The 15,950-nt window shown below is 35.9% G+C and overlaps 1 long non-coding RNA gene across 1 annotated transcript; it reads left to right on the top strand.

The window, feature by feature from the left end:
• The first annotated feature begins 3,078 nt into the window (after positions 1 to 3,078).
• Positions 3,079 to 5,530, top strand: LOC117171714. Its single transcript, XR_004466915.1, has 3 exons — positions 3,079 to 4,004; positions 4,133 to 4,300; positions 4,609 to 5,530. It is a non-coding gene; the product is annotated as an uncharacterized LOC117171714 (long non-coding RNA).
• Positions 5,531 to 15,950: the final 10,420 nt, after the last annotated feature.

Below are 15,950 nucleotides of genomic sequence, written 5' to 3'. Positions count from 1 at the left end.
TTTGCGGTACCGTTTCATTCAGCTTCGGCTTAACCTACATAGAGGTTTAACCTATCCTAACCTAACAAAACCTGACCTAACCTAACCAATTACGCTGGCAACCCTGTTCTTGCGTACTTTCATATTTTGACATTAATAGCAGTAAATGTCTGGAGTTTCGTAACCGCTTGTTGCTAGCATTATTCGCCTGTGTCTGTAACCAGGGCACCTCCACGTGGTGACGGTGGGCAACGCATCCGCATTGGCTAATTCCCTGGGTAAACGGCGTTCATGCCGTCATGGGAGACACAGATAAAAAGTGTATAGCGATGCAGGGAAAAACCTCAGTATCGGCGTCTGGTCAGGGTGGGAAAACGTGCTCTCCAACGACGTCATCATGCAACCGTAGCTCTTCATCAATAGATCACTTGGTTGGTGTAGAGTCTCATGCTACAAGGAAAAAAACCGCGAGCATTTCTTAATCGCATGCCTGCAAGAATAGCTCAGATTCATTCTGTTACGTTTGCAGTAAATATGAAGTAAACAGTTTGCGAAGATCAATCTACGAGGAAGTGAAAAGTTTTTGCGAAAACTGTTTTGACCGTGAATTGCTGCACCAAGAAACAAAATGGGTTCCTCACGTCATTTGTAATTCCTGCAGACTAATGTTGTATCGTCGAAAAAATTCAAACAACGAAAAAAACTGCAAGTACGCCAGACTGATTTAAGCGCTTTAGAAGATGATAGAATGGAAGTTTAAAGTCAACGTCATGGAGACGATAGTGAAGCTAGTGATCGAACAGAAAATATTTCTGATGATGCCGATGAAAATAACGAAAAAGATGATAAATATGGCGTGCATAAAATGAAATTGAAGGTTCCAATATTAGTGTCGCAACTAGAACTGAATGGTTTTATTAGAGATCTTGGATTACCGAAAGACGGCGCTACATTTGCCGCTTCAGTTCTAAAAAGAAGAAATCTTCTAGAGCCAAAGACAAAAGTTTCATTTTATCGCGACAGGGACAAAGAATTCAGAAAGTTTTTCGTTAAAGACGAAGAGACGTCTTTAGTGTACTACACTAATGTTAACGGACTAATGAACCACTTGAAGAAAAATGTGTACAGAGACGAAGAATGGCGACTTTCCATTGATTCGTCAAAACGCAGCATTAAGGCTGTTTTACTGCATAACACGAATACTTACGTTCCTATTCCTGTAGCTCACTCAACGGCCATCAAAGAAGAATATAACAATGTTAAAATGTTTCTTGAAAAAGTTAATTACACTAATCACAAATGGCAAATATGTGAAGATCTCAAAATCATAACTGCGACAACTCCCTGGTATGATGTTTACAGTTTTACCAAGATGGCGACGTACTGCGAGAGTTTTGATTGGCGCAAACTGGGCTCTGGCCATATCCGTTAACTGTAGTGGTATAGTTACTGGACTGGTTCGAGGTAGCCATACCATAGAGCGGTAGTTGTAGTGGTGACGTCAAACCTCGGCGACAAGATGGAAAGAGAAAACTGTGAATTCTCCACCAAGTGAAAACGCTCCCTTGATGAGAAGTTGAGGCCCACATTCTCGTGCTAAAATCGGAAACTAGAGACACAAGATGGCGGAAATGTGGTTGGTGATAAGTAATTCACCCTGGTCGTTAGTAAATTCGGCAAATCCTTGATACAATTTTTGATAAGTACCCTGTGGTCGAGACTTCCGTTCTTGGCCCTGATAATGTTGTTCGTGAATCATGAAATTGAATCCCCTTTTAAAAGTGACAGGTCAATGAAGTTTACCCTGTCACACTATATGTGTCTGTCTGTTTGTCTGTCTGTTTGTCTGTCTGTCTGTCTGTCTGTCTGTATGTCTGTCTGTCTGTTTGTCTGTCGGTCTGTCTGTTGGTCTGTTTGTCTGCCTGTATGTCTGTATGTCTGTCTGTCTGTCTGTCTGTCTGTCTGTCTGTCTGTCTGTCTGTCTGTCTGTCTGTCTGTCTGTCTGTCTGTCTGTCTGTCTGTCTGTCTGTCTGTCTGTCTGTCTGTCTGTCTGTCTGTCTGTCTGTCTGTCTGTCTGTCTGTCTGTCTGTCTGTCTGTCTGTCTTAGATCTAATACCTTCTTTGATGAGTATATAGAAAACAATTTTGTTATTATAAATTTTATTGCAACTCATGCCGTTGTTTCATAAATTTAATTTATTTATTTCAACGTTATTTTTTACAATTTGAACCAAAAATATACAGCCTAGCTCAAAGTGGTTATAGGAAAATTTGCAGATATAATTCAGGTGAAAAATATTATGAAACAAGATGTTATTGTGGCTATCTTGTTTTTCCAAAAAGATGATTTTTTTATATTGAATATATCTTTATTATAAAAATCTCTTATGTGAATTTTTTGTGGTAAAATGCAAAAATTATTTATGAAAAATTTGTAGCTCTTTTTTTGGGTGAACAACTTGTGTCTATTTATTTTTTACATAACTTGTGCGTTGTCAGAAATTTTGTTCTTCAATTTTCCATTTTATTTTTCATGCTTTGAAGAAAAGCCAAGCGTCCTGTCAAAACGTGATCGGTATCAAATTTATAGATCTTGTCTCAATAAGCAGTTTTTTCGTATTTATCTTTTTTCATAGCCATCTTGCATCGTTTTTCTAAATTTTGAATTTTTTATTGTTAACATTATTTTCAATGATTAAATCAAAACTACGCATCCTATCAAAAGATTATTCATATCCATAACCAATATGCAGCTATTTTTTGGTTAAACAAATTTTGTCTCTTTATTTTTTTCGAATATCATAAAAGCCATGCATCCTATCAAAAAATGACCAAGAAAAAATTGTTATATCTTTTTTGAGTCTAAAATTTTTGTTGAATTGTGAAGTTTTGTACCTTGCATAGTTTGACTATAAAATGGAATTTTTATTCTCTTATTATTTTTCATGTCATCAAAGTTTGAATTTTCAATTTTTTTTAATTTAGAAAGTTATTGCAATCGTATTATAGTGCATTTAAAAAGCAGAAGTTTTCGCGTTTTTACTATTTTTCATATCGTGCGAATAAACTTAAATAGAATATTTGAATCTTGCAAAAAAGTAGTCACAACAATTTTCGAAATGCACTCGCTTTTTTATTTTTTATACAAAATGGCTACCTGACAAACTAGACCCTTAATTATCCTCCTAATGAGAGAGAATTGGTTTCACGTAAAATTTGAGTTAGTCTATTTGCATCAAATCTCTATGTTTTGAGACCCCCTGAGTCACAGAAAACGAATTTCACGAACATTTTTGTCTGTATGGCTATTTGTAGTACTGCAAATTTGTTATACATTGTTTTTTGATAAGGCGAAAGAGAAATAACAAAAGAGAATTCATAATCACGAATATTCATGTGTCAATGGTTCGACCTTCAATGTTAAAAATCCTATTACAAAAATGTAGCATATATCCCGCGTGATTTTAAATACGAAATTGGGTGTCAAAATTGTGTTATTAATAATAATACACTTATCGCGATAGGGTTATAAATTCTGATAAATTATCTCAATAAATGGAAAAAGAGCTAGTAATGAATTTATCTCCTTTTGTTTTCTGAGGTGATATGCAAATTCGGGTTTGAATGTCGTCAATTGAAATGTGAAAAAAATTAAGGTTTTCTGCTTGATAACATTTGCTAGGCATATTACAAAACATTATACTTAAACATTCTCAATTTCAGCAAAATAACGAAAGACTTATTTTCGAAAGAAAAAATGTTCAAAGTTCCACGTTTCAGCACTAACTTCACATTAAATTTTTTACTTTTAATCTTAATTTTCTACTACCCCCCCCCCTCCAACCCCCTCTCTTGGAATGGTTTGCCTTGCAACCATTCAACTGTGACCAGGTTACAGGATGATTGTCCCCTCGCTTCTGCCATTCATACCAAAGTCGTGTGCTGAAAACTACTGCACATGTATAGCAACAATTTTTTCGTCACTGATGTGGGTTTTCTGCCCTGAGGATGTAACATTTATTAAGGTAAATATAATTATCTACCGATAGAATTAACATTCAACAAAATATATAATTTAGATTAAATATAATTTTTACTTTGCTTTTAATTTGCCAAACGATGCTGGAAGCCTAAATTTCTGTCTTTCCTGAAGCAAACAAAGATCGAACCAAAGCTCAAAGCGGGAGAAGAGAAACCAGTTACTGCTGAATTTCCTGATTTTTTTCAACTCGAAAAAGCAGCAATTAAGTGGAATTATACAACCCAACCAGAAGAAGGATCGTACTTGATAAACAAAGGATGCAGCCTGCCGTATTGAAAAGTATAATTTTATTTGTGTACTATATTATTTGAAATTCTTAACCTCTAATAATCCACAATTCATAAATGCTGAAGATTTTGGAGAAATCGTGATATTAAATTTGTATTTAATTTTAAGGTAATGGATGGTACACGTACAGTGAATGGTATGATTTACATCAGAGGGAATAAATATGATTAGGATAATTTGGAAAAAATGGGAAATTCTCGATGGAATTATGTTGAAATTTGACTGTATTTTAAAAATACAGAGGACAACAATCACAATTTATATGGGATCAAATATTAAAAGTTTCTATTTTTATTCAGATCGTTCAACAGAACCCAATCTATGATGAAACGGGGGGTATCAAACAGTATCAAAATCTCCTATTCTCTCGCCATCAAGAAAAATAATGAAAGAAGCTTTCAACGAACTCGGTTATCCAACGATAGATGTTAAAGGCGCAAGTCAATCAGGAATAACTAATACACAATTAACTACAGACAATGGAGTTCGTAAAAGTACCAATGCAGCATTTATTCGTCCAATCAGGGGAACAAGGCCCAACCTAATTGTTAAGAATGAGATCTACGTAACTAGAATTTTGATAAATCCGTGTTCAGAAAAAACTAATGGGGTTGAATATACATATATAAAAACTGGTATTACTGAGGTAGGTCAGCTGGTGCTATAAACTCGCCAAGGCTACTAATTGTTTCGGGTGTGGGACCAGATGAGGAACTTGAAAAACATGGAATCAAAGTCATTCAGAATTTATCGGTCGGAGAAAATCTTCAGGATCATATATCTACTGAAAGAGTATTTGGAATAAGAATAACTTTGAATTCAGATGATAATATTGACGAATGTGAAGAGAAATTTTAAAACTTTAGTTATTATGCAGAAGCGCAAAAAGGTACTTTTTCCATTGTAACACCAGCGTATCTCAGTGGTTTTGTCCGCTCTAATTCAGGGTATCGGAATTGTACTTAGTATATTCAATACCACAATTATAAAAAAGTATAAATTCGAAATTGATGATACCCCTATGCGTCCTTGCGATAAATTAAAATTTAACTCAGATGAATATTGGATGTGTGTGGTAAGATAGTTAGGGTTTTCTGTTCGTCATCTTGTTGGAACATGCAAAGTGGGTCCTAGGGAGATTCGAAAGCTGTTGTTGATCCAAGGTTACAAGTTTATGGAATGAAGGGATTAAGAGTTATCTACGCATCTGTTATTCCAGTTATTACAAAATGAAATACTTTAATAAATTATGTACCCGTTAACATTTGAAAATACAATACAAATATTTCATTATAGAACTATATTTAACATATTTTCTCTGTTACCATTATTTTACAATCTGTATGATCTATCGAATTGAAAGGTTATCAACTATGAGCGGTAAAGTAATTAAACTACAATTGTATACTGCTATTTTAAATTAATTCGCCACCCCTTAGTATTATATTATTTAAGCTGGATTTCAGAGATAAAAAAATTTATTTTCAACATCATATAACCAAGGACATAACTGTCACATATATATATATAAATTCTGGCTTCCAAAATATGTGTTAATTGAAGTTCTAAATAAGGTAATAACAAGGGCCCACAAAAAGAATTTGTCTGCACGAGACTAGTGACTAGGCTACCCTTACGGATTTTAAGCCGCTGAACCCGAATGTGGCCTTAAAATTTCCCCTGCACGTCTCAGTTTTCTCCTAGATGCAAAAACAATGGAAAATACTAGGGATTTTCTGATCAAACAGGCCATACAAAAAATCGGTCTACACAAGATAAATTACTGAGCTACCCTTATAGATTTTAAGCCGCTTAATCCGAATCTGGCTTCATAATTTCTCCCACTCGTCTCAGCTCTCCCCAAGATGAAAAAAGTAGGGAAAAGATTAGGGATTTCTGTTCACACAGGCCATACCAAAAATTTGTCTGTACGAGGCAAGAGACTCTAGGCTTCCCTTATGGAATTGCAGTCGCTGAATCCGAAGCTGGCCTTATAATTTCTCCTTTATATCTCAGTTTTCCCCTAGATGTAAAAGTATGGAAAAGTTTAAGGATTTCTGGTCACACAGTCTATACAAAGAATTTCTCTGAAAAAGACAAGTTACTAGGCTACTCTTATGGATTTTGAGTCACTGAATCCAAACCTGACCTTAGAATTTAACTTAACCGTCTCAGTTTCCGCCTAGATTCAGAAAATAAGGAAAATCATAGGGAAAATTTGCACATCATTTTGATGATGCCAAAATATGCGAAAATACACACATCGACATTATATTCTTAAGTGCAACGACTTGTAGAGATTTAACTTGTACACAGAAATTATTAAGTGTGCCTTCTATTTCCCCTAGCTTGGGTAACTCTAGGGAAATTGAAGGTCTTTCTCAGATTATATAGATTTACACGGGAAAAAATAAGAAAAACCTAATATCCTCTACAGTTTTGCCTTCGAAATCAGTCACTTGTCGCGTACAAAAAACTTTTCTTTGGTGGGCATGTGTATCGAGAAATTCCCTAGGCCTTTCCCTAAATTTTACATCTAGAGGGAAAATGGAACGAGCCCGAAAAAATTAGGGTTAAAATTTAGATTTAGCACGCAAATCTGCAAAGAATATGGCATTTTTGTTATTTTTTCCTGTACAAAATCTATATAATATTAGGAAGGTTTTCAATTTCCCTAGAAACTCCCAAGCTAGGGGAAACAGAAAGCACACTAGATAATTTATGTGTATAAATTAAGTCTCTATAAGTCGCAATACTTAAGAATATAACATCCACGTGTCTATTTCCGCGTATACTGGTATTATCAAAATAACATCCAGAATATCCCTAGGTTTTTCTCTATTTTCTGCATCTGGGGGAAAACTGAGACGTGTAGGAGAAATTCTGAGGCCAGATTGGGATTCAGAAGCTCAAAATCTATAAGGGTAGTCCAGTCACTTGTCTCATGCAGAAAAATTTTTTGTATGGCCTGTGCGACTAGAAAATCCCTAGGCTTTTCCATACTTCTAGCATCTAGGGGAAAACTGAGACGAGTAGGAAAAATCCTGAGACCATATTCAGATTTAGCGGCTCAACATCTATAAGAGTAGCCTAATCACTTGTCTTGTGCAGACAACTTTTTTTTGTGGGCCTGTCTAATTGCTATCAGTTTTTATAAGTATATGTTAAGTAATAGTATATATACTTTATAACTCTGAAAAGAGTTTCGTATTAGGTTACTGTGCTTTTCGTAATTTATTTTTAAATTATTTAATTTTTATTTTAGAAAAGGTTGCCTTTTCAAACATTTGCCAACTAAATAAATTTTATTATTTCTTAAAACATTCTGATGTTTTTTTTAAATAATCGTCAAAAAAGTTTTCTTTCTTTAACCAGCCATTGTATCAGCACTAACAATAATAGCGGTTGGAGTTAGCTATTTTTATATATTTGTACTACAATTAAATTAAAGTCTTTTTAGTTCTCATAATTTTTATGGAAGTTATTAGATTCACATAAATCTGAAGCTATCCTGTTTTCGTCAATTCTTGGCGTTTTGAGGATTTTTGTGTGAAAAAACTGTTTTTATTAACACGCCTGTCTATCTGTATGCTAGTAAGCCTGTTTCTCTGTAGACTGACGGCACGATAATTTTGAAAGAATTGTCTAAATAGAATTTTCTTTCTTACATTCTTTTTTGGTTCAAAAATACAGGTCCAGTTAATTCGCTTTAATCCTACAGCCAATATTTATGATTTTAACTATGCAAAATAGAAATGAGAAAAATGAAATTGCAACTTTTTAAAAATTCATTCTAGATGGAGAAAAATCATTACTTTAAGGAAGATCTGTTAAATTTCCTTTAGTGTTTCTTTTACAGGGATAATGGTTTTTATTTGTAACGGGAAAAATTAAATAAATGATAAAAAGTTAAAATGTATAGGTAAACAACACAAATTGCGACAAAAAGTGAGACAGAAAAGTTTGTTGCTTAAAAAAACCTACGAACATTCTATCAACCATTTTGTGATAAAACTATTGGTTGTTCACGAAATTTGAATTTTCACATTGTCATCAAGTAAGAGTGACACACATTTTGTAATATATATTATAATTATTATAAAAATACTATCACTTACAATTCTAATGGTCCAACTCTAAAAGGAACATAAGTACATTTGAAAGCGAGAGACCGCACGCACTAGGATGTAAACGAATGTACTACAAAATAATGCTCAAAGTTTTTATTATTACTATTTAGCCATTTTTAATCAATAATATTTTTAAAAATTCACTGATTTACAGAGCTCCAGATCTCTGTTAGTAGATTGGCAAGCCCATACCACTAAACAAAATTAATACACTCCGTTTATTCATATATGTCTTCGCGTATTGAATCTTGTAGTATTTGCTATTTATAAGACACAATTGCAATGCATTCGATTTTAATTTAATAGACAAAATTACATCAGCAATCATTTCAAATGTATTTGTTGAATAGAAATTCGGTTTTGCCTCGTCGGTTTATCAAAAAGAAACATAATCAAAATTTTCTTATCGTTTTGGGCGATGCAAATGAATTTCTGAAAAGCAAGTCATATTTCATGTTTAATTTGTCTATAGGCTTTCAGAAAGATTCGCATCTTTAAACAAGATGAGTCAGTATTGTCAAGGCGTACCCAAAATTAATAAATTTCTATAAGATAGATGGAATTAATCATATAAGTTGTTTTTAAGAATCTTTAAAACAAGGATAATTCTGTCAATGAGTTACAATCCATTGTATCAGAATAGTATTCTACTGTTAAAAAGAAATTTCTGCTTTTTTGAGGCGATTTACAAAACACGAGGTGTGTTCAAAAAGTAAGGTGACTTTTTAATTTTCGCGGGCTACTTACATTCAAGTTTTCAATTTTTTGTTTTGTTGTGTTGGTAAGCTCGTCACGATCATATGTTTACAGTTTTGACTATGCAGGGTTCGTTATAAAAGTAATGCGCATGGGTACCGGAAAAAAATTTATTTATCTCACTGGTACAAAAGCTTCCAGAATCTTCGAAGTAGTCTCCCTTTGACGAAATACACTTATGTAGGCGTGATCTCCATGCCTCGAAAGCGGCCGCGAACTCATCGGCCGGAATGGCCTTCAAAAATGATGTAACATGGGCTTTGACGTTGTCCAAAGTCCCCCAACGGTGGCCCTTAAGGTCTTGCTTCAAGCGGAGGAATAAGAAAAAGTCACACGGAGCCAGATCCGGGCTTTCTATCAATTCAAACAATTCTTGACAGCGCAAAACTCGGAGGTCCTTTTGTTCTTGAGTGAGCACTTTTGGTACCAGCTATGCGCACACCTTTCTCATCGCCAAATCTTGCGTTATTATCCCGTGCACTGCAAATGTACTAATGTCTAGGGTGTCTGCGATCTGTCTGATACCTAATCGACGATCGGTGTCCAAAAGTTTCTGCACACGCTCCACGTTAGCGTTGGTTCGCGCGGATGTTGGTCGTCCGGAGCGTTGTTCGTCGGCGACCTCAGTTCGACCCTCTAAAAATGCCTTATGCCAGCGTCCTAACTGCGATCATCCTTGACTACTGTCATCCTTGAAGGCTTCTCGAAGCATACTGTACGTTTCAATTGCATTCTTGCCCAAGCGCACACAAAACTTGATCGCGTACCGCTGCTCGATCGAATCTTCCATGACGCCGTGTTACACGTTTCGAAAACACCTTTTGCGCGAAGTCACTTCCACTCGCTCCCAGAGCTCGGAGCCAACTGCCGCCAAGCACACTGTTTGGATATACAACCAAGGATATAAAAGCTGGAAGCCAATCATAAGAAACTTTAATAATACACAAGTTCGTTCAGCATGATCAGCCTGAGGAAGAATACATAGCGGTAGGTACCAAACAACTCTTAGTTGTACAAATTCCTTAGTTTTAGACAAGGGCTTTAGCTGCCCTTAATAACATGCTCTTGTACCACCTTGGATATTTGAACTTTAGGCTTTCTGACCAGGGGCAGAAGAAGCCTGTCGGAACACAGAAAGATCATGAACAGGCCTAAATGTTTCTTACTAATCCATGAACCATAGGTAGTTCAAGATAACTCGCTGGAATTCACAGGGGGGGGGGGGCTAATATTTGTTACAGAGACTCTAAGACTGTCAAACCAAGGGTCTGCATACTGGGGAAGGGAGTCAACGTTTTCCTGCTGCTACAGCTATCTTCGAGAGACCTGATTGTGATAGCCACAGTTCCTAAAGGAATAAGGAAACTGGTCAGGGGTTCGGCCTACTTTCCATATGACAGCGATACCAACCAACCAGTGAAGTTATGTACACTGGTGGAATACTGCAATTTAGGGAGTCTTCCTCTTCTGCTATGGTGCGACGCAGACTCCTACCATACTTTGAGGGGCAGCACGGATATCAGGTCAAGAGACAATGATCTATTGCAATACCATATCACTAGTGATTTAGATATTCTTAAACGAGGAATACTCTGAAGTTTCATCACTCAGACAGACAGGAAGTCAGCGACATCACTGTCAGTACCAGTAGTTTGATAAACAATGTCAAGAAGTGGAGATCCTCAGACGAATCTAATCTTTCACATCACTGATAGATAGAGTTCGGGTTGCAATCCATCGTTCCCGCGGGCACTAAGTGAGCCAGTAATCCAAGAATATTAGAGAAGTTAATACCCTGTAGATGAAAGCTAATATCTTCAAGGCGGCCATCAAATCTACTTATGAAAGTAATTGTCAACCAACGAGAGTTCGAAAGACTGAGGAGACACACTGATTCAACGGAAAACTCATAAAGATACGCAGGAAAACTAGAGAGAGATTTAAAGGTGAAAGTACTGACAAAACGGATAAACTATGAACCTTATTTACGACAACGAGGGATGACTTCAGAAGTGCAATACATAGGGCGAATTAAGAAAGCTGACCTAACTTTAGCACAGACATCTAGAAAGAAGCGACGGAGGCTGGACTATATAAGTTTCTCTTTTAAAACCCCGGTGCTATTTGTGGCACTCCAAAAATGGAGCGTCGGGGGTTATCAACATCGGACGAGGAGACCTTGACTCGCCTAATAAAGGCACATTTTCCGGGCTTCATAAGATCTGGAGGACAGGGCGCGATACCTCTGAGGCAAACAAAGCTGCCTGTTGTCCAAATGGATCTAAACGGCAGCTAGCCAAGGAAATTGTTACCCCCTCCAAGATCATGTGAACCCTGAAGTTGTTCAGTCCTTACAAGTCTCCTGGTTCGGCTGGGATATATCTAGTCTTCTTACAGAAAGCTAGAAAGAGCATCATCAGTCCACTTTTGAAACTTGCTAGAGCTATTTGACGCTAGGATATTTTCCAACGACATGGAGAAATACGAGAGTAGTCTCATTCCGAAAGTGAGAAGGATTGGTTATACTTAACCCAAAGTATTTCTGTCAGATTAAACCACATCTTTCTTATCAAAATCAGTAGAAAAACTTGAAAATAGATATAGCCACAACAAGGCCTTATCAAGCAGGCCACATCACAACTATCAACATGCCTATAGAGCTGTTCACTCGACCTGGACGACCTTAAACAGAGCAGTAAACCCAACTGAAGGACAACGAAAGCAAAAAGGCCGCGCGATTGTAACCTTTTTGGATATCGAAAGAGCCTTTAACTGCTGCGCTAAGGTCGTAATCAGGGTGGCCACAATTACCCGCGGATGCTTATTTCAGTCAGGAAATGAATCTGCCACATTTTGGGCAATAGGAACCTAACAACGACTAAGGATGATACTACTTTATGCGGAACTGTCGTCGGAGGATGGCCACTGGGAGACGTTTTATCGTTCCTGCTGTGGTGTTTGATAATGAAAGAACTGTTTCATCTGCTCACTAGTGAGGGATACCACGTTATAGGCTACGCGGATGACATAATGATTACCGTGCGCGGCCAGTTTCCGGATATACTTTTCAGAGTAATACAGTGACCACTGGTGAAACAGGATTCTTGGTGCATGGGAGACTAGGCTATCGGCCAATTCGAGTAAGACGAGCAAGGTTGTATTTAACAGGTGGTATAAGTGAGGAACTAAGAATAAATTGAAATTGGGAGGATAAAGGCTGGAAATTAAAGGACGAACTAAGTATCTATGAGTGATCTTAGATAAGAAGCTTTTATGGATCGAGCACCCGGAAAACATGTGTAAAAAGGTAGAAGCCACTTAATGCATTTCAAGAGACTCGTGGGAAGAAGCTAGTATTTTAAGCCAAAGACACTTATATGAATCTACACAGCGATTTTGAGACCAACGCTACATTATGCGTTGGAGGTACTAACAGGGTTGGAGCTCCTCCATCCAACTATCAAGGCCGTAGCTGCGAAGACGACTTAAATATTAAATGTTACAAACTACGGATTGACGTCGACAACAGTAAGGATCACAACCGTCATCGTAGCTGCAATGTCTGTCTTTCTTAAAGCAAATGAAAACTGAACCAAAATATTATGACTTTATCGTGGTAGGAGCTGGCTCTGCTGGGTATATTGTAGCAAATAGGCTTTCAGAAATCGAAGATTGGATGTCAAGATATAATCATTTTTAAACATTTTCAATTAAAATATAATGTAGAGCAACTTGGTTCACATATTTTTATTATGTATTGCTGCTCGAAACGGGAGGAAAGGAACCAGTTGCTGCAGATATTACTGATTTTCATTTCCAAATTTTTAAAAAACCGCGATCGACTGGTATTATACAACCAATCTAGAAGAAAGATCATGTTTGATAAACAAAGGATACACCATGCCTTGTGAAAACGTATAATTTCATCTATGTACATATTGTTTATAGTTGTTGACATCTTATATTTCACAATTGATGAATGCTCAAGTTTCAACAGATATCGTGTTATTATATTTTTACTTAATTTTAAGGTAATGAGTGTTTCAAGTATACTGATTTTCATGCTGTACAGCAGAGGTAACAAATATAATTACGATAATTACATTTTCTTAGATTTATATGGAATCAAATTTTGAAACTTTCTCATTTTATTCAGATCGCTATAAAGAACTTGTGCTATCGTTGAACTGGAGGGTATCTAACCGCATCAAAAACTTCTATTCTCTCTTGATCTGGAAAAATAATGGAAGAAGCTTTTAACGAACTCAGATACCCAACCATAGATGGTAATGGCGCAAGTCCATTAGGAATAACGTAAACACAAATAACTACAGACAATGGAGTTCGCGAAAGTACCAATGCAGCATTTATTCGTCTAATTAGGGGAACTAGGTCCAAGTTAATTGTTAAGAATAAAATCTACGTAACTAGAATTTTGATAAATCCATTTTCGACAAAATCTACTGAGGTTGAATATGAGCAATTCCATAGAACTTTTAGATTTGGATTTTCGCGCCTTTTTTCACATTTGTGTCTCATATTAACAATATTTTAACTATCATATAAACGTTTTCAGTGGCAAGTATGATAAAAAAAGTTTTCCATGGGTTTTGTAAAATTTGTGAGGTATCTGTGAAGTCAGGAAGTCATGAGAAAATTAAAATTTTAAAAATTGGCTTGTGACTCAGTTCATTCTCAAACATCTTCTAAATGTTGTGGGAGCGCCGTCAAATATATTAATGTATCAATAATTAGAAATAATATGAGGTATATATGTAAAATAAACCTACAAATCTCACATTTGTGCTATTACTTTACAAGTAGTTACATAATTATGAAAACATGTGACCAACTTTCATTAATTACTCAATTTTCTACTAATTTGTTCTACGAAATCTACGCGGTCGAATTTTGTTTATTTGTCATCTTTTACCTTCGTTTGTCTTATGAAGAGGAATTAATCGCGATTATGCAGATTAATGTGCCTCTTTTTTCAGTTAGTTAGAGCAGTTTAAAAATTTTTTCCAAAAGCATGATCGATATGACAATTTCAGTTTTACATGAAGCACATTCAAAATAAACATTATACAACCGATATCGCAGCTGTGAACTGAACCATATAGAGTAACTTTCATGAAAAAATAAGGGATTATTCTTACGTTAAAAGGAATTGATATTTGGAGAAAATAAATTCATATTTTTCACGTGAAAAAGTACACTGTAAAATGTATAATTTAGCACTAATTTAGCACAGTAAAGCTGAGGTTGAAAGCGTACTATAGTTCACTAAAAAGTTCTTTAGAATTTCCCATATACATCTACAATAACTGGCATTGCTGAGGTAGATATGGCGAAGAAAGAAGCAATTGTATCAGCAGGTGCTATAAACTCACCAAGGCTCCTTATAATTTCGGGTGTGGGACCAGCTGAGGAACTTTAAAAACATTGAATCAAAGTCATTGAGAATTTATCAGTAGATGAAAATCTTCCAGATCCACGCCGTCACCAGTGCTTCTTACTAGTTTTTTTTTTTTGCACAAAGTATAAAAAAATACGAAGGTAGCCGATATACGATTTATTTTGAATGTAAATCATGAAAATGCTCGTGCATTCCATTTAGATATATCATTACTCACTTCCATGAGTAGATGGTTCATGAAACCTAATGATACAAATCCAGTCTAGGGTCCACCTCTGATATATCTTAAATATTTCACTGCCGAACCGGATCTAAAACGTATCATTCAGGGTATTCAAATTGAACTTAGTCTAAAGTCTTGAACAAGTCTAAAGTCAAAGTTGATGATATCCCTATACCTCCTTGCGACAAATTTAAATTCAACTCAGACGAATATTGAATCTGTGTAGTGAGACCATTCGTTCTTTCACTTTATCACCTTGTTGGAACATGCAAAATGGGTCCTGAAGAAGATTCGGAAGCTGTTGTCGAGCCTAGGTTACGCGTTTATGGAATTAAAGGATCAAAAGTTATCGATGCATCTATTACTTCAGCTGTTCTGAAGTGAAATACTACTGCACCAGTTATTATGGTTGCTGAAAAAGTTAGTCAAATAGTTAAAGAAGATTGGTTAGGGAAAATGGAAAAAATGCAGAAAGTAAAATGTGGAGTATAAAAGTGTGGACTTAATGAGGACTCCAAAGGGAATCAAAAACGAGTGTGTACTATTCGAATTCTAGATAACGGCGTACCAAAAGTCATGAAACTTGAATCATAAATAATATATAACCCTTGATTCGGTACACAGGAATTGTGGTGGAAAAATGCGATAAAATATCGAACTGTAACATAAGAAAATGGCATGCAATGAATTTCGTAGAACTTTAATATTTAATTCCTGATTCATAGTAAGGGAAACCGAAAATCATTCTTGCAGTCAAAGAAAAAATTTTAATTTTCTTGTATATATTGGTTTTCCCAACTGGACCGAGGAATAGTGGATACCTGAGTAAAAACGCTTCGACTTGAGTTCGATTTGAATTGCCCCTAATCAAGCCATGCTGAAGTCGAAAAGTTCGACTTGAGCATGTCTCAGTTTTGAGACGGAGCCAGACCTCAAGTTATGACTTAGAGACAAGTTTCTATGTCTTGAAGACATAACTTTATCTCTTGAGTCGAATTTTAAGGACTCCAACACGAGCGATTTATAACTTCCAGTGTATATCTGTCCTAACAAAAAGGGTAATTCTAACTTTCATAAAATCTAATCTTTGTTGATGATTAAACAATCCTGTAT

The sequence above is a fragment of the Belonocnema kinseyi genome, chromosome 4 (assembly GCF_010883055.1).
Source record: "Belonocnema kinseyi isolate 2016_QV_RU_SX_M_011 chromosome 4, B_treatae_v1, whole genome shotgun sequence".
Lineage (NCBI taxonomy): Eukaryota > Metazoa > Arthropoda > Insecta > Hymenoptera > Cynipidae > Belonocnema > Belonocnema kinseyi.
This window is presented reverse-complemented; position numbering and strand designations above follow the sequence as displayed.